The sequence below is a fragment of the Choloepus didactylus genome, chromosome 1 (genome assembly GCF_015220235.1).
Source record: "Choloepus didactylus isolate mChoDid1 chromosome 1, mChoDid1.pri, whole genome shotgun sequence".
Classification (NCBI taxonomy): domain Eukaryota; kingdom Metazoa; phylum Chordata; class Mammalia; order Pilosa; family Megalonychidae; genus Choloepus; species Choloepus didactylus.
Genome location: NC_051307.1, coordinates 155601567 through 155626174, shown reverse-complemented (window position 1 = coordinate 155626174; position 24608 = coordinate 155601567). Strand labels below are relative to the sequence as shown.

Below are 24608 nucleotides of genomic sequence, written 5' to 3'. Positions count from 1 at the left end.
GTTTCTGTCTCTGACTGCTGTGCCGCGCTGAGTTAGTGCAGGGGCCCTCGCTTCTCTGGGCGGCTGAGCCACTGAGGAATTACCATGCCTAGAGTTGGCCTTATTTGGATTTGCAGGGGAGAGCTGATCTTTAAAATGGTTTTAAATTGTCAAGAGGGAGAAGGCTGGCAGGCAGGGGAAGGGGATTGTAGAATGGGTGCTGTTTCATGAAGAAGAGGAAATGCTATCCACTCTGTGGCCCTTCCCGTCTGGGTCCCAGCATCCCTTTCTATTTTCATCCTGCCCCACCCATATCCCCAGCAGTTCTGAGGCCCTTCAGGCCCTTCTTCTCCCTCGAAAGCCCACTGTGTGTGCTATTTGTCTTAGTTCGTGTAGGGCTGAATGTTTCATAATCCTTTCCCTTTTTCTCTCCTTATCACCCCACCCTCTCCCTAGAACCCCTAAACCCAAACTCAGAGAGTGTTACCAGGAAGCATTCCAGGGGGAACTGATTCACACTGAGATGTGAATTCTCACTATCCTCTCTCATTCTCACAGAAGTACAGATATCTGTTCTTTAAAAGAGAGATCCTTTAACCCTAGGGAATATCTCAGTGTTGGAATTTCAGGCAACATGACAAGGTCAAGATGTTAAGCTATTGGGAAAGATGTTTGGGTGAAGCCCAGTGGCAATTGCCAAATCCATTCCCAGTAAATCCCATCCAGTTGAGTCCCAGGTTCTGCAAATGGCATCTGGATTAGTATAGGTTCCTCTGAATTAGGAATTTCGGGTCTTGCAGGAATTGTGAAATTTTGAAATTGTTTATTTGATTTCCCGGCAACCTTCAGCTACCACCTAAAATGTCATATGGCTTATACTGACTTTTAAAAATGTATAATATGTATCGATGTGAATTAAAATAAGGACCACATTGTAAGGTTGGTTTTTTTTTTGTTTTTTTTTAAAAGAATATTGCTATACTGGTTGTAGCATAATTGGTTGAGATAATTATAGATACCCTGCAGCATTTTCTAAGTTGGGATTGAGAAGCACTGAACTGATAAAGCCACAGGGTTTGAAATTAAAAATAGGTGAGGAAGGAATTCTGTTTCTACAGATGAAGACACAGTGAATCTAGCAATTGAAAACTCTGTTCTCAAAGTGGAGAGTTTAAGGAGGGGCTGGGATTCACTGAATAATCTCCAAACTACCTTGATCTCACTTACTACCATTTGTCAGGGCCTGCTCAAAGCCACGCACGCTGTGTATGTGAGCTCATTCTCATCTCTGCCCAGTGGGTTATATGATGTAGGGAACTGAGATCCAGTAACTTGCCCACAGTCACACAGCAAGCCATGGCTAATGCCAAAGTCCTCCCCTTCCACTAGGCCGTGTCACTTATTTGGTGAGCTTGCTCATTTAAAATACAGAGATCAGAATAATCACTAAATTCCAGATGCTTGTAGTCTTGACAAAAGATCATGAAACTGTCGAATCTTCACTTTGTTCATACCCTGTCTTCTTCCTCTACTAAATAAATTAACATGAAAAATTTTTCAAAGCCTGCCTGTGGATGATCAGAAGCCCCAGCTGACCTGGGGCTTTCCTGCCCTCTGAAGGGAGCCACTGTGAGTAGGACACGGTGGTCTCTACCACACCATGGCAGCAATCCAGCAGTGTGTATATATGGACCAGCCCACAGATCCCTCTCTCCCCTTACTCAGCTCCTTGAGTAGACAACCCTTTTACCAGAAGTTCCTTCGATGTGGAAAACTTGATGTCCCATGTGCAGACCGAATAAAATCTCCTCCCCCAGGAAGCCCTCTCAGATCGTCCACCTACAAGGTTTCCCTTTCCCCTCTGCTCCCAAGACTCCATGATGAACTCAATCCCAATACTGGCTGCACCGTAGCTACCCATTTATCCTGCTTTCTGCTTACTTTGTGCTGAGTTCCTGGAGGGCAAGATGGTATCTTACTCACCTCCAACTCCCCAATGCATATTCTAGCCCTGAGCACACAATTGGTGCCTAGTAAATGTTTGCCTAACTGTGAATGGATGTAGAGATCAAAAGAAGGAAGACCAGAGGGAGGAGGAAAGGAGAGAAGAAGGATAAAATCCAGAGATAATTTAAAATCTCTGTGGTGATTAGTTGATCTTCTGATTCAGTGTATTGAGCATTTAAAATTCTGAAATTTTGCCAGTTTTTACTCTCTGGATCTCAAACATTGTTCAGCTGTGATCTTGATATCTTATGTCAAAGATCTTACTGGATTTACCAATGACTCCAGCTGTTGCAGGGCCTTGACCAGAAAGGACTCAAGCCAGTCTACTGTATTCACCTGTGTTCTGGTTTGCTAAAGCTGCCATTATGCAAAAATACCAGAAATGGAATGGTTTTTATAAAGGGGATTTATTAGGTTACAAATTTACAGTCCTGAGGCCATAAAAGTGTCCAAACTAAGGCATCAACAAGATGATACCTTCACTGAAGAAAGGCCGATGGCATCCGGAACACCTCTGTCAGCTGGGAAGGCACGTGGCTGGTGTCTGCTGGTCCTTTGCTCCTCGGTTCTGGTTTCAAAATGACTTTCTCCAAAATGTCTCTGGGCTTTTGTCTCTCTTAGCTTCTTTCTCTCAGCTCCTGTGCATCCTTGCTTGTTCTCCCAGGGCATTTCTCCAAAAGCATCTGAGGGTCCTCTCTTAGCTTCTCTAGGGCCAACGCTGGGCTTTATTTCATAGTTTAACATCTCCAAACTTCCTTCTGTCTGCATCTCCAAGCATCTGGGGGCAAACTCTGGACTCTCAGCTCTCTTAAGGACTCCAGTAGTCTAATTAAGACCCACCCAAATGGGTGGGGTCACACCTCCTTGGAAATGATCTAATCAAAGATCTCACCTACAGTTGGTTGGGTCACATCTCCATGGAAACATTCAATCAAAAGGTTCCACCCTAATCAAAAGACAAATAAATCTGCCCCCACAAGATTACATTAAAGAACATGACTTTTGTGGGGGACATAATAGAGTCAAACCAGCGCAACATGTATTCAAACTCCTGGCCCACCTTGGGAATTTCAGAAGCAAAATACCTGTTCTAATGCTTAGTGGGGGGTTTCAGAAACATATTATCTGTTCAAATGCCTTATGGGGTCTCAGTTATTTCTTTATTCAGCAGGCACATTCTGAGTATAAACTATGTGCTAGTTTCTATGCTGGGTACTAGGAAACAGGGGCTAAAACAGGAGCCACTGCTCTCCAGAAGTTTCCATGATGACGGATCAAACATTTAAGCAGATAGTTTACAATCCCATATAATAGGTGACTCAAGGGAAGGCAGGAGTCGGGGGGTAGCCTATGGGAGCCCATGGTGGGCGCACTTGACACACACTTGAGGATGAGGGTCTGGGCAGCCTCCGGGAGGGGCCATTTGAGCACAGTGTGGAGAGCTCTGTGGGGCATAACCAGGCAGGGACGGTGGCAGAGAGGTGCGCAGGAATGTCAGCTTCAGGGAACTGTAAGTGTTCAGTGTGCCGGGAATAGGGATAGAGTAGGAGGGGAAGACTTTGGCAGGTGTTAGGAGCTGAGCTTGGAGGCACAGGTGAGAAATAAATCTCAAGTGGATTTTTAAAACATGCTTTTGAGTTGGTACTTATTCCCCAAAGTAATGGACCATAATCAAAGTATTCTGTTTTTTACCAGAAGACAGTTTGAGAATGTTAGGGATGGGTAAATGTAAAGAATGCTAGTATGAAATTCATAAAATTTATCAAATTAAAGCAAATAAAACTCAGACTAGGCCATCTGATGGGGCTAGTGGCAGGAGCTATATTAGAACAAAGATCTCCTCCATCCCTGTCTTTCCAAGCACTGGGCAGGAGTGTTTGAACTGCCAGCTCCTCAGGGGCTTTTAAACTAAGGCATGACTTAGAAGGAGGATGGTTTGCTCATAGCTCTTCAGCTACCCAACTCCTTTGTTCCATACCTCAGAAGGCCTTTGCCAAGGTGGATGGACAGCCAAGTAAATTCATTACCAGGCAGCTCCAGGAAATGACTCTGACAATCCAGTGTACCTCACTAAAGTGAACATAACGATGAAGAGAATGTCAATTTAATGGGGTTTTTACTTTTGATCTGCTAATGCGAATCCCTCGAGCCTGCACTTAGTCATATGCAAACACAGACAAGAGCTGCCAGCACACTCAGGAAAGGTTTATTAATTTACAGCCCCTCCTGGCTTTAATATTATTTGGATATGGCTGACTCAGTGTCATGAAGTCTAATGATCTTCCCTTTGGATCTGTTGGTGCTTGGAGGGAAACCTGCTGTTGTTTTACAGCATGTACCACTTATTGGAAGACACAGCTTGAGCGACATTCTCAACCAACCAGCAAGAAGACAGATGTTCTAAGTTCTCACCAGGAGAAAAAAATGCATCTCTGAAAAATTGCAGTGAGCACAAGATGTATAAGTCAGAATTATTTGATTGGCCATTGCTTTCTCTGTGCCAGACCTAAGGAATCTGGGGTAGAGAGAGGAAAGGCAAAGCCCTGCCATGGGGGAGTTCACAGTCCTGCCCAGTTTATGTGTCCCGGGAAGCATTCTGTTGCAAAAGTCCCAAACTCTAATAATTTGGAGGACTGGTATGGGGAAGGTAAATGAGTGAAGATATCTGGCTGGGTGAAAGTGGCTCTGCATTAATGATTCAGCCATCACACAGCACCAAGCCGTACGGAATCTATGCATGGTGCTACACTTCCAGTTGTTCAGAAGTTGGAAATCAGATTTTTATGCAAAATCTTCTAATTTTTAATGTTTTCCCATTTAAAAAAAAAACCTATCAGGCCAAATAAAGTGTTCTGCAGTCCACATTTATCATCAGGTATTGATGGTGGTCGTCCTTCCTCCTACGTAAAGGAGAGAGCAAGCCATGGGCCTGAGTTCTCCCAGTCAACAAATGGCAGAGCCAGAGTTGGAGCACAATTCTCTTGGACCAAAGCCTTTGCTCTTCAAGTCCAATCCATGTGCATGAAATTATAGTGCTCCTGGAGGAAGCTAGACGTGAATGAGTCCTTTAGACATGGTAAGAAAAGCATGTTAGAAAAATGCAACATCAGTTTGTTAGCTTATGCTCTTTCAGCCACATTGGGAATCAAATGGGTTAGTTTGATTATTCTTATAGACAAGCACCAAGGAGTTAATTGGGGAATGGTTGGACCAGTCAAGGCTAGTCGTCTTAAAGAGCAAAATAATTGGGCATCGTCAGCACTCTAATTCTGCTGTAAAAGACGAACTCTTGGATATGTTGGCCGTGTTTCTTTATCCTGTTCAGAGCCACTGCCCAGGTCACTGTTCTTCAGCAAGATCTTTCAGGACAACCTGTCCTAAACAGAGGGGGACAACTATCCAGAATCTCCTTTTTCTCTTGTAAGGAAAGTCTCAAATGACTTTTTGTAAATGCCCACATGCAGGGTCATTCCAAGCAGATAATGCGTTTGGGGAGGGCTACAAATACAGTGACTTGCACTTGGATGTGCAAAGAAAACCTAGAGCCTTTATTTCAGCGGTCCACATGAGCTCCTTGACAAGTCCTCTCCTTCCTCTGAGTCCTTCTCCATAGCCCTTTCCATCTCTAAGAGAGCTTTCAGGTGTGTGGGGAGAGATGGGTTGCCTGTCTTCATGGTGTTGGCCGAGAAGAGGCCTCAGACCTGCTCTGTAGGACACTATCCTTTCTGGTCGGGAATGTGCAGTGACTAGATTGTCTGATCTCTGGAAAGGTGACTGCTGACATGGTTAGTCTATATGTTCGGGAGGTTTTTTTGAGAGAGTACCAATATGCTGGCTCCTACACTACAACCCATTGCCTGAGCCATGTTCCCTCTATCCCAAAGCTCTTCTCAAGGCAGTTTTTTCATTGTGACCCCAGGTCTCTGCTGCATTGCTGCCCCTCCTCCCCTCCAGGCCGTGCCACCTCACCAGGGCACTTATGGGGCCCCTGTTAGCCACTTGTGGTAGACAGAATAATGGTCCCCCAAAATGCCCATGTCCTAATCCCTGAAACCTGTTAATGTGTTGCCTTATGCAGCAAAGGGACTTTGCAGCTTTGATTAAATTAAGGATCCTGAGATGGGAGTTATCCTTGATTATTCAGGTGGGCCCAATGTAATCACAAGGGTCCTTATAAGAGGAAGACAGAAATGTCAGAGTCAGAGAAGGAGATGTGACAATGGAAGCAGACGTCAGAGTGACACAGGAACACGACCCAAGCAATGTGGGGCAACCTCTAGAAGCTGGGGGAAAAGGCAAGGAGGGGATTCTCCCCTAGAGCCTCCAGAAGGAAGGCAATCTTTCCAACACCTTGATTTAGCCCAGTGAAACTCACTTCAGATTTCTGACCTCCAGAACTGTAAGATAGTAGATTTTTGTTGTTTTTAAGCCCCATAGTTTGTGGTAATTTGTCACAACAGCAAGAGGAAACTAATACAGGACCGATGAGCCTTGGGGAGCCCTGAGAGCTGCCTCAGGTTCCTAAATCCTCACGTATCCTCACATATCACAGCCATCTCCCATATCCTCACATTTTTTGAGGTGTTCCCAGGCCAGGCTCTCCAGAAAGGCTCACAAACTCTTCAGTACCCGCAGGGAATGGGGCCTCTGCCACAGGTCTCCAAAGAGCCCTCTGGAGGGAGGGAGAAGGAGCCACTGCCCAGTGACATCCCCCATTCCCTGCAGCTCTTCCCCAGACCTGCGTCCTCACTAGCCTCCGGACTGGGTCCTCAAGGAGCGGGCTTTGGCCTTTGTTTCCTCTCTAAGGCTTATTCTTCTTCTAGCCTAAGGCACTGTGCCTCCTCATCAGGATACATGGAAAGGGAACCTCCTCCGCCTTTAAAGAGGAAACACCAAGTCCTCTAAGCTTGGTTCAGGAACTGCTATAATGACCATAGAAAGTCTTCTTTCTCTTGACAGAATCGGAAAGCTTAGATTAGGCTAAATTGATACATGGGCTAGATACTCTAGAGAATGCCTGCCCATCCCCTGAAGCACAGAAACCCTCTGCTTCAGCCAGATGGTTCCCTCTCAAGTTCACTCCATGCACTGCTGTGCCTTTCTGCTTCCTGCCCCAGGGATTTCTCCAAGGCAGCAGGAGACTCCTTGGCTCCAAGGAGCACAGACCAGAAGTGCAGAAGCATTATCACCCCAGGGAGGGAGCAACCCTCACCCCAAAGGGTGTGCCCAGAAGGGCACAGCAGCCCACCGTCTTTGGAGGAGACGAGCAATTCTGGGCAGCGTCTCTTCTTAGGAATCCCAGTGGAAATGCCCCACTGCCCACAGCAGTGACCTCAGCCATGCCCCCTGGTGTCGGCTTTTCCTCCTTCCTGGACCCACTATCCACACCCTCTTTCCTCCTTCCGGGAATCACTTCCCAAATGAACTCTACTCTGATTCACCTTGTGGCACAGCTGAAGTTTCTGATCTACAGTAAGCAGTTAACTAATAGTGACTGCTATAATTGCTGGGAAGAGACAGACTTCTGCGGAGTTCCAGAGAAAGACCATGACTAAAAGGAGGGAGTTACCAAGAGACAGAAGCAAAGGGAACAAAGAGAACGGAAGGAAAGCTTAGCAAATTGGAGCTCTTCTCATACCCACCTTATGGAAAGATCTGATATTAGGAAATAATTCCACTGTCTACTAATATTTTCCACAAACCTGCTAAGGATCTCCATAACCTTATTTACCAGGGCTTTTTTGGATTTCCATCATTACTCAATTAAAACATTTTCTCTAAGTTTTCTGCAGAAGGGCCTGTGCTAAAGGAGAACTCAAACACTCCGTGAATACAGAGTTACAGAGATGTCATTCTCTTCACTGCTGCAATCTCACTGGCTTCTCCCAGTTTCTCATCCTGACTTGAAATATAAAGCTATAAAACTCTTAAATTTAAGCCAATCAAAGATGCCAATTGTTCTCTACCTCTCCCCATTTGCTGGCAGACCCGGCTCCTCTCCGGTCTCTCTTCCCCTGATGAGCACCTGCTCAGCAATTTCTTTTGCTCCCATGAAATCATTATTTGTGTTTTAGCCTGTACATCTGCCCAGAGGCAATGAATGTGTTTTGTTGGTAGACAACCTCTAATACATATTTAAAATCAGCATCTTTCATTTTACTGTTTTAAAAAAGGAAATAATCTCAACACAATTAAAATGTTTAGTAAATCAAATAATCTTTTCAATTATAAATTAGGATGCCGGAGCCTTTGGGGTCCTGAATGAGGCAGCACTGGCTGTGCCTGCTCCTACCCTTCAAGTTTCCTTCAGGACCAGATGCCAGTGGAAGGGAAAGGAGATCTTCCTTGGCATTGAACTCAAATGTCTATATTCTTTATACAAGAAATATTTTTCTGTCACTTCCACCCAATGGAAAGACAAGAAAATGCCAAATTTGAATCCTAATATAAAATGGCAAATTCTAATCCTAACCTTATTTAGGAAACATGATGTAAAGGCACTTATCAATAAGGCCCTTCCAAGAAGAACTGGAATCAGCATTGCTTGAGTTCTTACTTTGTGCCAAGCACTTTCCTTAATTCTTACAAAAGTCTTGAGGTTTAAATGTAACACCCAGGTGAGGGATGCAGAACAGGAAGCACAGGTGCTTTCTACATCTCTCATCTGATAGATGGAATAATGTTAAATATGACCTCAAAACATACACACTCCAAGAGAGTAAAAGTTACCATATTTGGAAAATATACAAACTTCATAAATACACTCGATGACAATGAGCCAATATCGGTGTGTTACTTAAGTGTTTAGAACAGGGCAAGGATGTCCATCCAGAAATAGATTCCAAGCGCAGCTCATCGAGTATCACATTTTAGCGTCTCTTTAAATAAAGATCAGCTTGCTACTGAGAGAGCGGTTCATCCCATGAAACAAGAGACGGCAGGGGGCTGGCTTCCCGGGAAGACCCCTCCTTTGAGGATGTCTCCAACAGCAGTAACCCTGGAGGCCCAGCAGTGAGATTAATTTGCCATACCTTTCCTGCTTCCTCCCCATCTTCTACGAATCATCTGTTTCCATCCTTAATGTCTAAACATGCAAATATTGCTGCACTTACTGCTCATTAGTATAGCTAAAGGAAATGCCCTTTAATTATGCCTTTAAATAATGAACCTCCTCCATCACCTTGACAGTGCATATTTAGAAGAAAGCAAGGCCTCATTATGAAACAGCTACTATATCCCTTGGTTACCTAGAAAATGGTAGTTTTCTTGAGGCAGTAGAAATGGGAGTCAGAAGATAAACAAGCCTGGTGAATACATTAACCCCTTGTGACCGCAAATGTAAGAATGGCAATTAGCCAGTAACATATTACATGTGAGAGAAAGAAGCCTTTTCTGAGAGGCTATTGTGTACTAGTCACCAAACTAGTTGACTTACCTATGTTAGGGCTAAGCTGCCCATTGCTTTTGGAGTTATTTCTTAACTCCATTTTACAGATACCAAAACTGAAGTTCAGAAAGATTTAGCAATTTGCTTAAGATGCTGAACCAGGTCCACCATTCTCTTTAGCCTCATGTTCTTTTCTTTTATGTTTTGATCTTATTGAGGAGGTCTACATAACTTGATGAAACTGTGTATCCACCAAGTCTTCACTGTATTTCTCCATCTGTTGACCTCAGCAGAAATGCAAACAAATTGCTTTCATACAATTCCCCTTGGCACAAGGAGACTGGACAATACTACCTGTGCCCTGTCAGCATGGCTGGGAAGAATAAAGCAGAAGGGTCAGGCAAGTAATTGCCACTGTCTTGCTGGCCAGTAACCTATTCATTTTTCAAGACCATACTCAAGGATCACATCCTTCACAAAGGCTTTCTGCAACCCCTTCTCCAATAGAACAATTGACCTTACCTTCATGGAATCCCCAGAAAAGGCTTTTATCAAAGCATTTTTGACAATTTATTACACTTATGTATTCACTGGGTCTTTTCTCCCATGTCATGGGGATTTCATGTCTTATTCCCTCTTTTATCTTTAACACAGTATCTAAACAAATATATATTCAATAAATGCTTCTTAAGTTTTTTTTTTTTTTTTAAAGATCGAATTTGCTGCTTTAAGGGCTCTGCACAAGGGCATCAACCGTGTCTCAGTGTGTGGGCCCTTCCTGAAGCCCTCAGAGCTAGAGACCTGAGCATGGAATCTATAAAATTAGCCTACCTGGGAGGCAGAGAGTGTTCCATTTCCCCCTTTTGAACAGAAATATTACTCTTCATTCAGATGGTTTATGCTGATAATAGAAGTGTATAGAGTGAGGAGGTCTGCAAAAGTGATGGTTTTAGTCATAAATTAGAGGTTTTAAGGAGAAAATTATAAGTAGTATTCATAAATCAAGTTATCCACAAAGATCTCAGAAGTTATCCCTCATTTGCACCAAGAGTCTCCCACATTTATTTAGAAATTACCTTGGATCCTTATCTCTTACCTCTAGGCCTTTTGACCATTTTGCCAACAAGAATTACACCAGCTTCCGAGGACAGGCCAGTGGAGGCTCCCCAATCTATTTCCTTATGATGTTTCTAGCGAATTAAACAGACATAGTTCAGTCTTCCCTCCTCTTTATCATTGGGGTGAGTTGGCATTTTTTCCAACACTGTCCTGATTACAAAGATGAAGACACAGGACAGTGCTAGAGCCACCCCTGTGCTTGACCGCATGGATCCGCAGGCCTACCTTCTCTTCAGCAGGTGGGCGGTAACTTCCCCTGCACTCATGGAAAAGGGAGAACTCTTCTCCCAATTGGAAAATCCAACATTTGCCTCCCTTACATAAAATTGTTAGATACTGAGCATCCCTTGCCATTCTGTTTAGGCTACCAGGAAAACTGAGAGCTTGGACTCAGTCTTCTAATGCAACCTGCTTCTGTTGAGAGGGCCACATAGCTTTCCACCAAATGCCACCTTGTGAAAAGCTTTCATTGCAGAGGACAATGCAAGAGGACAATGAGCCTATAGCTGTGTGAACAAAAAAGAGAGACGCTTATGTCTATTATCTAGACTCAAATAAAACATGAGCCCATAATTGGGCCCAGGACCAGTTCAGAATGTGTCACATCCCCTTAGGACTCTGTTCTGGCAGGCTTTTGGCTTCCAAGAGCAGCATTCTGTGGCTTCCCACCTTACAATTTTGGGCAGTCTATTCACCAAGCAGTGTCCTGGGCTGAACCTTGACCTCATCATCTGATCAGTAACCAGACCCCATACCTCACAAGGTCCCACAGTCCAGCCTGCCCAGCCTTGAGGTCCAGTGCAGTTTCACATGTGGCCAGAGAGCATTCTCTTGAATGGCCAATTGAGGAAGCTGATAAGGCTTCCTCATTACACTTTATTACTCTGGGCTGCTCCATTTCTGCATTTCATCTAACAGGAGCTTATCTAGGGAGAGAGAGGCAGGGCATTTAAGGCCTGCTCATTTAATAAGGCTTTAGTACAGACTTAACCTCCTGCAAGTCATTTGTCCCTAATACACTTAAGGCTTTTTAATCTGTGGAGTAATGCACAATTGGCCACTTAAAATCTTGAAAAACAAAGCGTACTTTATATTACACCCAGAGCCATGTGTTAATTTGTCTTTCCATGGTCTTTCCATCTCCTGCCAGTCTGGCACCTCTCCAGCTTCTTCTCCACTCTGCTGCCTCCGTGATCCTTCTGAAAATTTGACTAGATCCCTAGCACCATTGCCTTGCCTGGGCACGTTTCCTGAATCCTCGTTTTACCCTTACCCTGGGTTTTCCAGTTGGTGCATGGAAATCAAATAATAGTTAAGATGTAATAAGCACTTAAATGCTTCAATGGTATCAGTTCATTAAATTTAGGGGAGATTAGTATATCACCAATGACATTAAGGGGCAATATTAGAAATATGTAAATGAAGTTTTTAAAATTTTAATAGTTACCCATTTATTTTAATGGTTATGAGAAAAAAGTGTAGCTTGCACATTACAACCATTATTTCACAGCTATGAAATGATATAAAGTTATTATCTGAAGTCAGTTTATTTAAGTAAAAATAAGTTAATTTAAAGAAAAGTATTAGAAAATTAAAGGGGAAGAGGTATGTGAGTTCACTCGTTTATTTAACAAATAGTTCCTCTGATCACCTACTACATGGCAGACATTGTTCTGGGTACTGAGGATACAACAGTGAACAAAGAGGGGGAAAAATCCTGACCTTCTGAAAGACCTGACCAAGTGCTTCATAAAAAATGTTATCCACATGGCCAGTAAATGTATGAAAAGGTCTCAACTTTATTAGATATCAGGGAACTGCAAATTAAACCCACAATGAGTTGTACTAAACATCCAGCAGAATGGCGGGGGTAGGGGGGAAGGAAGGAAGGAAGGAAGAAAGGAAAGAAGGAAGGAAGGAGGGAGGGAAGGAGGGAGGGAGGAAGGAAGGAAGGAAGGAAGGATGGAAGGAAGGAAGGAAGGAAGGAAAGAAGGAAGATAGATAGTACCAAGAGTTGACAGGGATGCAGAGCAACTGAAACTCTCATATAATGCCCATGGTACTGTAGGTGTACGAACACTTTGGAAAACTGTTTGGCAGTTATCTATTAAAGTAGACCCAGCAGTTCCACTCCTTGCTGGCTACCCACTGGAAACACACATATATGTTCACTAAAAGACATGTACATCACTTGGGAAAGTATTGGGGCTCAGAAACTGCTAATGAATGAATTAAATCCTACTCTGGGATGCTCTATACAGAGTCAAATGAGACCTTGTGTCTGTCCTTGAGAAGCCCCAGTAGCAGATTTCTTTAACTGAACACTCTTCTTTCTGACTACATACTGTGTGTTCTGGGTTTTGCACTATGCAGTAGTAATACAGGACTAATCAGAGATGGCCTTTATCCTCTCAGGAAAACACAGTAGCTTACCTACCTCTGCAACCAGGAAATAATGGCCTTTTGCACTTAAGAAAATTTGGTTGAATGAGTATCAATTTGGGCAATGCTGGTTTACATTCTACAACTATTTGTTTATGTAAGTATGCACTCTCCCTCCATGAGGGCAGGGACCTTATCTGTCTTATTTCCTGCTGTGTTCCCCAGGACTAGAGCAGTGCCTGATTCATAGCAGAGACTCAGTAAGTATATGTTGGATGGATGGATGAATGGATGGATAGGTGGATTGGATGGATGGATGGATAGGTGTGATTTTTTTGCAGCAAATTGAGAGTCTGATAAAGGAACAGAGGCTTGGGGTGGATGGATGGATGGATGGATGGATGGGTGGATGGGTGGATGGATGGATGAAATTGACCACAGATGAGAAGACTCAGGAGTCTGTAGCAAGAGGGGCCCTTCTAGCAAGAGGGGCCTCCCACACGTACAGAATATTCCACAAAGAGTTTGACAAACCCTACTCATCTCTGCCAAGGACACTCACCATCAGTTTGAATTGTTATAATCAAAGATGGACTGTTTTTCACTTAAGATGTAAATTAATATTTCAGGACAGCAAGGTTCTAATTTACAACCAAGAACTTTTGTTTAATCAGCAAAAGAAAACTGGAGGAAAAGAAGTACGTGAACATCATTGCCTCAATCATGTTTTCCTATTGCACGCCTGACTGTGGCCTTTAATTATTCCACTCCCTCACATGGCTTTATCTCTGACACTTTGGGATGAAAATATGATTTGCCATTCAGGTTTCAGCAAAAAAATCACACTCAAGTCAGCAAATTGAGAGTCTGATAAAGGAACAGAGGGTTGGGGTGAAGCATCAGAAGGGATGTCTTTAAAGTTTTTTTTAATTAAATCTGTGTTATTATTTAGGATGGTGGAGAGTCATTTGCATGCATTACAGAATCTGTTTGGAATCTCAGTCATGCTGTTCTCATAACTGTACCATTAGTCATGGAAGCTAAGGGCAATGTGACACATTTGCTTTTTCAGTCAAATATTTTATAAGCAGCACCTACTGCGTATACCTACTCTATCCTGAGCGCTGAGCTCAGTTCTGCAGGGGTCACAAAGAAATACTGGGCAAATCCCTGCCCTGTCACATGCAAGGGCTGAATAACATTTCAAGGTCGTAATGCAACAGAAGGGAGAAGAAGACGGTCAAAGTGAAGAACATTATTGAGCCTCTCTATGCCAAGATCTGCTCTAGGTGCTTTGCGTGCATTTACTTTTTTAATCATCACAACAGTCTCTGAAGTAGAATTATTGCACCATGTGACAGATGGGGAACAGAGAATTAAGTGGCTTATCCTAAGCTACATAGCTCCTTAACTGGTCTCTCAAAAAACCTGTGTTTTTGTTCACTCATGGAGAGGCCGGGGGTCTTAGGTGGCCTTACCGTGAGCTGTGATGTGCATCACCCCTCACACAAGCCAGAAGAGGGAGGTGTGTCCATAGTCTGGGTCCCCCAACCCCAGGAGTCCCCTGACAGTTTCCAGCAAACTTTCCCCAACCCCCAGACTGACAGGACCCCCTGTGAAAACTTTGCCACTCCCTGTGCTTTACCTTCAATGCACTTATCACAACTTAAAGTAAATAATTGCTTGTATAATTATTTGTTTGATATTTGTCTCTGCTACAGGCGTGAGCTTCATGAGGGCAGAAACCTTGTCGGTTTTGTTTATCACGGAATCCCCAGCATCTAGCACAGGAATTGGCAAAGAATATTTGTAGAATGAAATAAGAAAAAAGGAGACAGGAAGGGAGGGAGGGAGGGAGAAAATAAGGAGAGAGGAGAAATAAGACCCTCTTCCTTTAGGAAACCCTTGTGATTGCTGTAGCACATCCCAATATTCTTTTCTCTGTACTTCTTTGGCATTTGTAGCCAATAAAAACAGACAGAAAGAACCTAGAGTTTAGTTATTCTCCAAATTGCCTAAAAAATAAACAGATGAGCAGTCTCCAGCACCCCCACACTATGTACCCAAGTTATTTCTAGGGATCTTGAATTCCTTGCCCTGCCAAGTACCTCACACATAGGCTGCATCACTTCTGGGTTTCAAAAGCTAGGGTCATTAATAAAATAGCCTATTCATAAAGCTGTAAATGGTAGCTTTAGGTCACTATGTTATTTTCTTCATCCATGGATACTAGAAGAACTATTTATATGTAAAGTATGAAATGTTTGAAATTAAAAAGAAACCATCATTGATGAAAAAAAAAAGGGTTCTACTAATCAAAATACTCTACGCTTAGTCCGTGAATTAATACAGAACATCTGAGAATCACACTGTACCTGGACTTCATCCTGGGACACTCACAGAGCAGTTTATCCCCATCGAGGTACCCTGAGCACTTAGGGTGCTGGACATGGCATTGAGCACTTTTCATGCATTACGTTTAGCCTCACCAAAACCCATTTTACAAAAAAGAATACGGGGACTTAGGGAGGTTAATTTGCCCAAGATCACACAGGTAATCAATGGCAGAGCTGGGACTCAACCCGAAACCTATCCTACTCCAAAGCCCACGATATTAACCACTGCAGTATACCACCTAGCTAGAGTATATTTAATGTTAAACTTGCAAACCACCTAGAAGGGTGTTATAAGAACCAGCCCCCAAAGCTCATCATTAGATTAATAAAGGGCAAAGGTCTCTACAGCAGCACCAAATCTCTCCCTCTCTCTCTCGCTCTCTTTTTTTTTTTTTTTTTTTTTTTTTGAGGACTCATAAGAGATTTCTGCCTGCCTGATCTCAGAGTGAGAAAAGACTCTTCTTCTCTTGAACAACAGGTATCATTTCATTTCATGGACATGATAAGGTGATATGACTCTTTACATTTGCTGTTACAAAGCTTAGAACTGGCTGGCTGTCTGGTAAAGAATGTAAAACCTTTCAGCATGCATTTGGGGTACAAACCACATACACCCCCCTCCAAGGCTTCATCTTAACTTTCTGTCTTAGCCTGAGTCTCTGGAAGGCACAACCTGAAGCAAAAGTTGATGAACTTCTCCTTTACATTAGAGGGTGCAGTCCTAGGGAAGCAAAAGTGAGGGGAACGGGGAGTGAGGCAAGGAAGGAGGGAAGCAAATAAAAGGCTGTATTATCAAACTGGACACTACTGTGAGCAAATTTAATTGATTGCTCTTTCAAGAGCAATTATTAGCTTTAACAAATAATGACTGTGTTTTATCTGAGGAGAGAAAGAGGGAAGAATTTCTGCACTGGCACCTGTGTGCCATGGACCCGTGAACAGAAGCACTAACTCCCCTGCGCTTCTGGGTGGCATAGCGTCTCGCTGTGCCTCATGTCTCAGAGACAAGGGGGGAGCCCCACAGTGCGCACAAGGGGCGTGAGGCCTGGCATGAGGTGAGGTGCTGTTGGGTTGTGCCCTGGGGCAGCGAGGGGTTCGACCCGTTTCGTGTTTGCCACGAAAGTGATTGAAGTGACAAAAATGACCATGGGCCCCCCAGAGAGAGACCTGAGGTGGCTCAGAGAGATGTCAGACAAACCTCCCGACTCGTATTTTCCCTTCCATGGCTTCTTAGTTCCTGAATATTTTTTTCTTTCATCCTTTCTTGATTTTATGTTCACAAAACTACATTCAATCTGTTTGTATGGGTCAGATAAATAAAAGTCAACAATTATTTACTCTATGCTAATCCAGCCTCTCTGATAAGTGTCCGTATCTTCAAGATACCCCTTCTCTTTTATCCAGGAGTGGCTAAAGTAGGTGCTTAAGGATGAATTGACACAACCACTAGCTGTTGTCAGCACGCTTCTTTACACAAGGTAGCCTTGAACTCACCATCTTATGCCAAGCACAAAAGACTTAGCAAGCATCATTTTGCTTCCCAAAGAGCTCCCCCTCAGCCTTGGTTATATTTATCATCAGAAACCCCAAGATTCTGCAAGGACAGCATGTCCTTGGAAACCCAGCCCAGAGCTCTGTGTCTGGCATTATGGGCAGTCAATGAATGTTTTACTGCACTAAACAAAATAAGTAACAATTATTATATTATGATAGCCATTTATTGAGCATTTACCATATGCTCAGCACTGCATTGTCTTGTTAATCTTATTTAATCTTCACACAACTCAATCTCATCAGCTGTAGCCCAGATAAGTTATATAATCTCATGAGGAAACATGATTTCCATGATTATGGATTTTGCTGGAAAAAAAATGTCACACTCCTCTCTGACTCTGAAAAAGCACAGTATCCCTGCTAACCTAATATTGAGCCCTTAGAAAGTTTGTTTTCTCAAGTTGTTTTTCTTTCTCTTGATTCCTTTGGTCTCAAGATTTGCCTTTTCAGTGCACGATTCACAGACCCATCTACTGCCTGGAACAAAAACAATCTACATTTCTGGAACTCAGCGGCAAGGTGTCCTTTAATTACCTAATGTCTTCAGGGTCCCTAAAGTGTAATCAGTTTGATTGGACTTTATAATTAAATGGTCAGCAAAGCACTTGGGAGGATGCTTTTGGCTTGGGCATTCTTTTCTTTCTTTTTCTGGACTAAGGCCCTGAGAACTGCAACCCAAAGAAACAAAGACTCCCCCTTAGCCTGAGCTGACCCTGCAGCCTGGGATGCTGGAGCAGCATTTGGAGATAGTGAGCTGGTCTTTGTGCGCGTCCTCGAATATCGCTCTCTGTGGGTCTCTGATTGGCCTGCTTTGTACCTGAAGTTACATCTCTTGCCATGCCATGGAGTATGGATACCTAAGACCCCTATAAAACTGCACAGGTTCTTGCTGAGGGGAGGTCAAAGTGTGGAAATCAGAGCATTTTGTGAAGAAATTAGGGAGGCTTGGGTTAGGGGCATCCAAATGAGTGCACCGTTTCCATGCAGAGTGTCTGTGGATATTTCAGGGAAAACAGGCCCTTATCAAGCAGCTTTTAATTCATGGGCAAAATCTGGCCTTGGGGAGGCTCAGTCAGACTCAGGTTTGCAGGAGCCACCAAGGGCAGGAGGTCTCCAAGTGTTTTATCTGGCCAGCCCAGTGCTTTTAAATGTCTTTAGGTGTGTGAGATTTTGGTTTGTATGTTTTTGTTTATCTAAAGTGATCATGGGTCATATGTAATGAGAAACACTCTTCAAAATACTGAGGGAATTCAGAGATTGTAGAAACTGAGTCTGGCATCAGCGAAGAATTTCAGGGGTGGAGGTGGGGAGCAGCAGGAGGAGCTGGTCTTAGAAGGCTGACTGGGGTGGGAGAGGCAGAAGAAGAAGAGAGAGCAGAGCGGAAATGGGCTGCACAAACTGAGTCTGGTGTATGAAGAGAACAGTGAGGAAATCAGTTTGGAGAAGCAGGAGTTATGGGTTGAACAAGATGATTGTACTCGTTTTCTGTTGCTCCTTTAACACATTACCACAAACAGGAGCTTAAACCAACACACATTAACTTATTCTGGAGACGGAAATCTGAAATGGGTCTCACGGGGCTAAAAGCAAGGTATTGGCAGAGCTGCATTCCTTCTGGAGGCTGGAGGGGAGAATCCATTCCCTGGCCTTTTCCAGCTTCTGGAGGCGGCCTGCGGTCCTCAGCTTGTGCTCCCCTTCCATCTTGAAAGCCAGCAATGGCATCACTCCTACCTCTGCTTCCGTCACCCTTGTGAGGCTGTTGGGCCCACCTGAATCATCTCCCCATCTAGGAGTCTTCACAGGCAGTTCTGCAGAGTCCCTTCTGCCATGGAAGGTCACATATTCACAGGTTCCAGGGATTCGGATGTGGGCATCTTTGGGGACCATTACTCTGCCTACCACAGTGGGGATGGCTTTAATGTATGAGTCCCCCAGGAATATGTGGGAAGTGCAACTTATTAAGAAAGTTCCCCCAAAAAGAACAAAATTCCTATCCAAGACTTTGGGGCAGAGGGACTAAAGGATGCTTCATGACGTGGCTATACTTGGCAGATTTATTAGGAAGGTTTCCCTCTCACACATGAACTGAGTACCTACCATGTACATGGCATTCTGCTAGGATCTGTTTCATAGGGGACTCCCCAAAAAGAGTTATAGGAAAGGCAGCCTGCACCACAGGCCTTGCGGACCTCAGAGAACCCCCATCCTTGGCCTTTTCTCCCTCTCCTCAGCCCTGACCTTCCCAGATAAATCCATAACTCCCTTAGAACTCAGGCACAAGGCTGAATGCCCCATAAAATGGTCTTGAGTCTGAGCATCTCCCCCTGCTTCCACCAGACCACTAAACAGGGAGCCCAAAAGGCCTTGCCCAGCAGTGCTGAGGCCCGAGGAGTGCCTCGGCTTCCTCTTCACTGAGCAGGAGGCACATGGCAGGCTCCAGCCATATGTATTAAATGGTTAGATGAATGAATGAATGAATGAATGAATGAATGAATGAATATGCTTACACAGACGCTTGAATGGGAGTCTTTTAAAAAATTTAACAAGGGATCCTCCTCATAATTTCTGAACACATACAACATTTCAGTTTGCTATTATCATATGGGATACAAGGAATTTTATTTCCTCACCCAAAAAATGGTGGTAACCCTCTGCCTAGCCACATTGCTTTTCTTGTCATGGTGAGTGTCAAGATCAAACACAGTGCATGTTCTTTAAGCCCTTACTGTGTGCCTAGCCCTGCAACTTTGAAGCCATGGAGGGAACAAGAGAAGGCCACACTGGAGGTCTGGATTCAGAGGCCTTCCCAGTCTCATTCAAAGACTTCGCAAAAATCTGGTCCCTGAACAGGGTAGCTCAGATGGAAGCCCGGATGAATTAGCCACCCTGGGGGCTATTTATATTCAAGTTTCGTGGCATCTACAATCAAACTGAAGCTTGGAATAGGAAACATATTTTGCATCTAATAGGAACTCAAGACGTCTATGCTGAGTGATTAATCAGAACCCGGACATTGAAGTGGTTGTAACTACCCTCAGCTTTTCTCCAAAACAAGAGAAGGATGGTACTGGGCATGGTTTTGTGTTGTATGGTTTGTTTGTTTGTTTGTTTGTTTTTTGGAGGGGGGAATGTGGTGAAGGTTGTGGGAGGGTGTTGCTGGATTTTAACCGGTTCTCAAAGCTTTGTATGAGACCAAAATGTTCTCAGGTGTGAAAATTCCACTTGGCAAATATCCATAACAGCCTTGTCTTAATATTTTGGATATTCTCGTGTATTTAAAACTGCAACAGTTCCCCAAAGATTTTTACAAACACCCCCAAACTTAATGGACTGACTTGTAGTTCAAATGAAGTACCCAATTTCTTTGCTGTCAAATTCCAAGCAGAGGCAACCTGTTCACTTGCCTTCCCTTGAGGCCCCTGTGAAATGCAAATTGGCCTCTGCACAGAAATCACTCTGCAAGGGGAGCAGGTGATGCAGATGCCCCGAGAATGGTTCATCTTTTCTGGAGCAGTGGTGTGATGCTCGTGGCCATGGCCTGCTGATGGCCTGTAATTTAAATTAGAGGCATACCAAATCTCACCAGAGCAAGTTCAATTTGGGAAGCCCATGTGGTGGAGTGTTTGTGCTGGAGACCCAACAGCTCCTTTTTTAAATGCACTTTCTTCTCCTCAGCTGCTACATCAGAGAACAGACAGATAACTCCCAGGCAAGCATCTGGCTGAAGGAGAAGGCAGGCTGATTTATAGAGCCTATATCTGAGGAAGTCCCCGACAGCTTTGAGATGCAGGACATGCTTTCTTCTTGGCACATGCTGTGTCTTTGGAAGTGGAAACACTTAACCAATTTCATTTAAGATCAGTTCAATTTTCCAAGGGGGCAGAATTTATTATTTGAATTATTCAGGGGAGGTTTATTCACCAGCACAGAGATATGAGATATGTCAACTAAATTATAATTATGTTTCTCTAAAGATATCCACTGAGATTCCTCCTTCTCCTTTTTTTTTTTTTTTTTTTTTTTTTTGGCTTGCAAGGAGTCGTCCATCCCTATTCACTTATTTCAGAGACACACTGTGCATTTATAGCCAGCCTCAGTATTCTGAGTGGCAGAATGAAAAATTAATTTTCTTCAAGTACATTACTTAGTGGCTAACTGCGTTGCCATAATCTATTCGTATAGCATACTGTGGTCCTCTTCAAAGAACCTATGTATTCATTCTCTTCTTTGCAAGAGATAACTTTTGAAAGCACTGACCTAAGAAGAGGAAACAGTTCTGGGTTCCAGCCCTGCCACTAGTGAGCTGTTTTCCCTTGAGCAAATCATGGATTCTCTCTGGAGAGAGAATTCTCGGAGAGGCTGGTCTAACGCTCGGTGAGCTCCTTCCACCTACTCTATTACAGCTGCCCACATAGCTCGCTTCTCTGGGGGTGAAGAGAGTTATGTGTGGCAGTGCTGTGTTGTTTATCTGCGTGATGAGGAATGGATGGAGAGATTAAGCATGGAAAGAAACATTTTTGTGCCAAAAGTATTCTTTCCTTTTCTTCCTCCTGCCAATCCTCGTTTCCCCGGCCAAGATGCTAAGAAGTTGGGAGAGCCACATTGGGAGACGCCTGCCTCCTCCTGCTTGTTCTCCCCTCTCTGCCTACAGGCTTGGAGCTGGGGCTTCATAAGAACCAGTGTCGACTTTACACAGAATGCATCTCCACCCACCACCTCCATTTCATCACACCCCCTCCTCCCTGCCCCCACCCCAGGCCCTTTAAGCTCTCCCCTAGCCTGCCCTAGGGTAGGTCATTTAGTAATTGGTACCAGGATTTGATCCTTCTGTGGCTGAAAGTCCCAGTAACAGGGTAAGAAGCTTGAGGGCAGCACAGGTGGACAGGCTTTGCAGAACATGGCCACCATTTTTCACTCAGCCACCTGTCCGTCCATTCATTCATGTGTGCAATCAGCATTTGTTGAGACTCTGCCGCATACCTGGAGCTGCAGGTGAGGTTATCGTCCTCGCCCTCATGGTTCTCATAGTCAAGGGCTAGACTGAACAACAGTAACTGCAAGCCACGTGCAACCATCGAATGCTTGAGTTATGGCTCTTTCTAGCTGAGATGTGCTGTTAGTGTAAAATACACAATGGATTGCGAAGACGGTATAAAAAAAGAACACAAAATATCTTAATTTTTATATTGATTTCATGTTGAGATGATAAATGGATAAATCAGATTAAACAAAGTATATTATTAAATTTAATTTCAACTGCTTCTTTTTACTTTTTTTAATATGACTGCTAGAATGTTTAAAATTACATATGTGCCTGGAGTATGTGTGCGATTGGGGTTGGATGGTACATAGCCCAGGTGGTGTGCTGAGGAGGGATACCAGAACAGGGGGACAGGCTCACCCTGGACTGAGTGGGAGAGGGCAGACAGCTCATGCCAGGAAGTAAGTTAGGGTCATGGGAGGGAGGGGGTCAGAATACTAATAGTAATAGCTCCTTTCACTCACTGTGTCAGGCACTAAGTGTTTTACATGTATTAACTCATTTAATCCCCACTAACTCGAGGTATCATTCTCATTTCATGGATTACGGAACTGAAGCTCAGAGAGGGAAGTGAGTTGCCTGAGGTCACACAGCCAGGAGGTGATTCAGTCAGGATTTGAACCCAGGAGGTCAGGCTCCTGAGTCTCAGTGTTAAACTGTACTCTAGCCCTTCTCCAGGACCAGGCTAAAATGGGAGCATTTTTTCTGTAGGGATGGGCATCACCACAGGTTTGGGGCAGGGCAGGGCTCACTCTGAGGAGGCAGAAAGACTAATATGGGAGCAGGTTATTCAGGATAGACCCAAGGGGGATGCTGGCAGCAGCGGGGATGGAGGAAAGGGAGAGGCTGAGCTTCCTTGGCTCCTGCTGGCTCCCAGGTGCTCTCTCCTCACCCTCTGTGCTCTAGGACCTCAGGCTCCTTTTCTGTTTTTCAAGCCTTCGTGGACCTCCAGCCATAGGGCCTTCACCTAGGCTGTTGCCTCTGCCTCGAACGCTCCTATCCGCATTGGCCCATTTACCTCCCTTCCTTCACAGAGTGGCTCCACCATAACTTCCTGTGGGAGGCCCTCCCTACAGCCTAAATAGCAATCTCTAATTGATCTCTAATTGATAATTAGGTCCAATTCCCCATATTACAGGCTTGCGTGGCACCCTGTACCTTCCCTTAATGGTAGTTCTTACAGATACAATTTTACATTTATTTATGTATTTTATTTTCTATCTATTCCCGGAGGGAAGGCAATTTTACTCACTTTAGGTATTCAGCAACTAACATAACACCTAACCTACCACTGGTACCAATAAATGTCTATTGAATAAATGGATGAATAAAGCTTCCTGCAAGACAGATGCTATGCCCACTTACAGGTGAAGAAATTGGCATTCAGAAAGTTTAGGAAACTTGCCCCAGGTCCCCGGTGAGTGGGTAGAGCTGACTCACTTCCAAGCCTCTGCCTCTCGGTGGGAAGGCAAGGAGGTGCTGCGGCCACCACGATGTGTAAGGAAGCCAGAAGCTGGTGAGGAGGCCTGCGCAACATGCATCAGGGTCTTACTGGCCTGGTCTGACAACCTGCACCCTCCTTCCTTCTCCCCATTAGACTCTCTCAATCTATTTTTTGGTCCATCAGCCCTGCTAGGGTCACTAGAAATCCAAGCATCTGACACAGTTATGGCCTCATCCCCGGGACCATGCTTCAGTTTTCCAAGCTGGACTCTCATGTCCCTCTTTTCTAGAAGAACCATTTCCAGTGTTGCCAGCTCTTATTCATTCACTCATTCAGTCCGTCAATTCTAATTACTCAGTGGCCATTGTATCCTTTATACTCCCTTATACCTACCTGCCACACCCTGCAGGATGAGACTCTAACCATCTCAACCCTGTTCTAAAGTGACTTGCTTTCAAGACAATTCATATTTCAAGACAAGCAAGCTATTTGCTCTTTGTGTAACTGATTGTGCTTATGGAAGAATCACGAGCTTTTCACTGGAGAAGAATTATTCCCTTTCCTAATTGTCAAATTCAAGACATGTGCTTCCTGGTCTGTTAAAATATTAAACCCACTCTGTGCATGACTCCTGACAGCCTACAATAGGCAGGCTGTGCCACCATGCTTCCAAATCTGTGCCCCAAGGCCCTGGCAGATGTCAGCTGGTTCAGGAAATTCATGAGGAAAATATCCTCAGATGAACTCTGTAGCATAGCAAGGAAGCAAAAAGCTGGGGAAGAGGAAGAAAGCTTAGAGAGCTTAAGAGAGGCTTTGGGGTGGGGAGTGGGAGTGGAGGTAGAGTACGATGAGTCCAAATGCTCAAGAGGAGAAGCAGGAAGAAAGATATGAGCAGAGGCAGGGAAAGCGTCAGAGTCGTGGCAGGAGAATGGGGAAGCGGGGAAGACCAGGGACTACGCTGGAACGTGGAAAGGGACTGGCTTAAATCTTTGTCTCATTCCCAGTACCCAGGAAGTGCCTGGGACATGGTAGTCACCCAAAATGCATGTGTTCAGTGAATTGAATGAACTTCACAGCATGTATTTGCTGGGAATTTTTGTTCCAGGGGATGTTCATAGATGTTTAACAGGAGGAAAAAAAAATTTAAGTCATAAAAATTGGTAAACTGCCTACTCTGTCCCCACTTGAGCCAATTAAATTCTTTGATGCCAAAAGTTTTGGGAATGGATGGTGGTGATGGTAGCACAGCATTGTGAGTGTAATTAATATCACTGAACTGTATACCTGAAAGTGGTTAAA

General features: G+C 44.1%; 1 protein-coding gene across 1 annotated transcript in view; it reads left to right on the top strand.

Annotated features, from left to right (window-relative positions):
• Positions 1-24608, top strand: part of CLSTN2 (calsyntenin 2) — a 379221-nt gene that overhangs the window by 302012 nt on the left and 52601 nt on the right. The gene's annotated exons all lie outside the window — the stretch shown is intronic.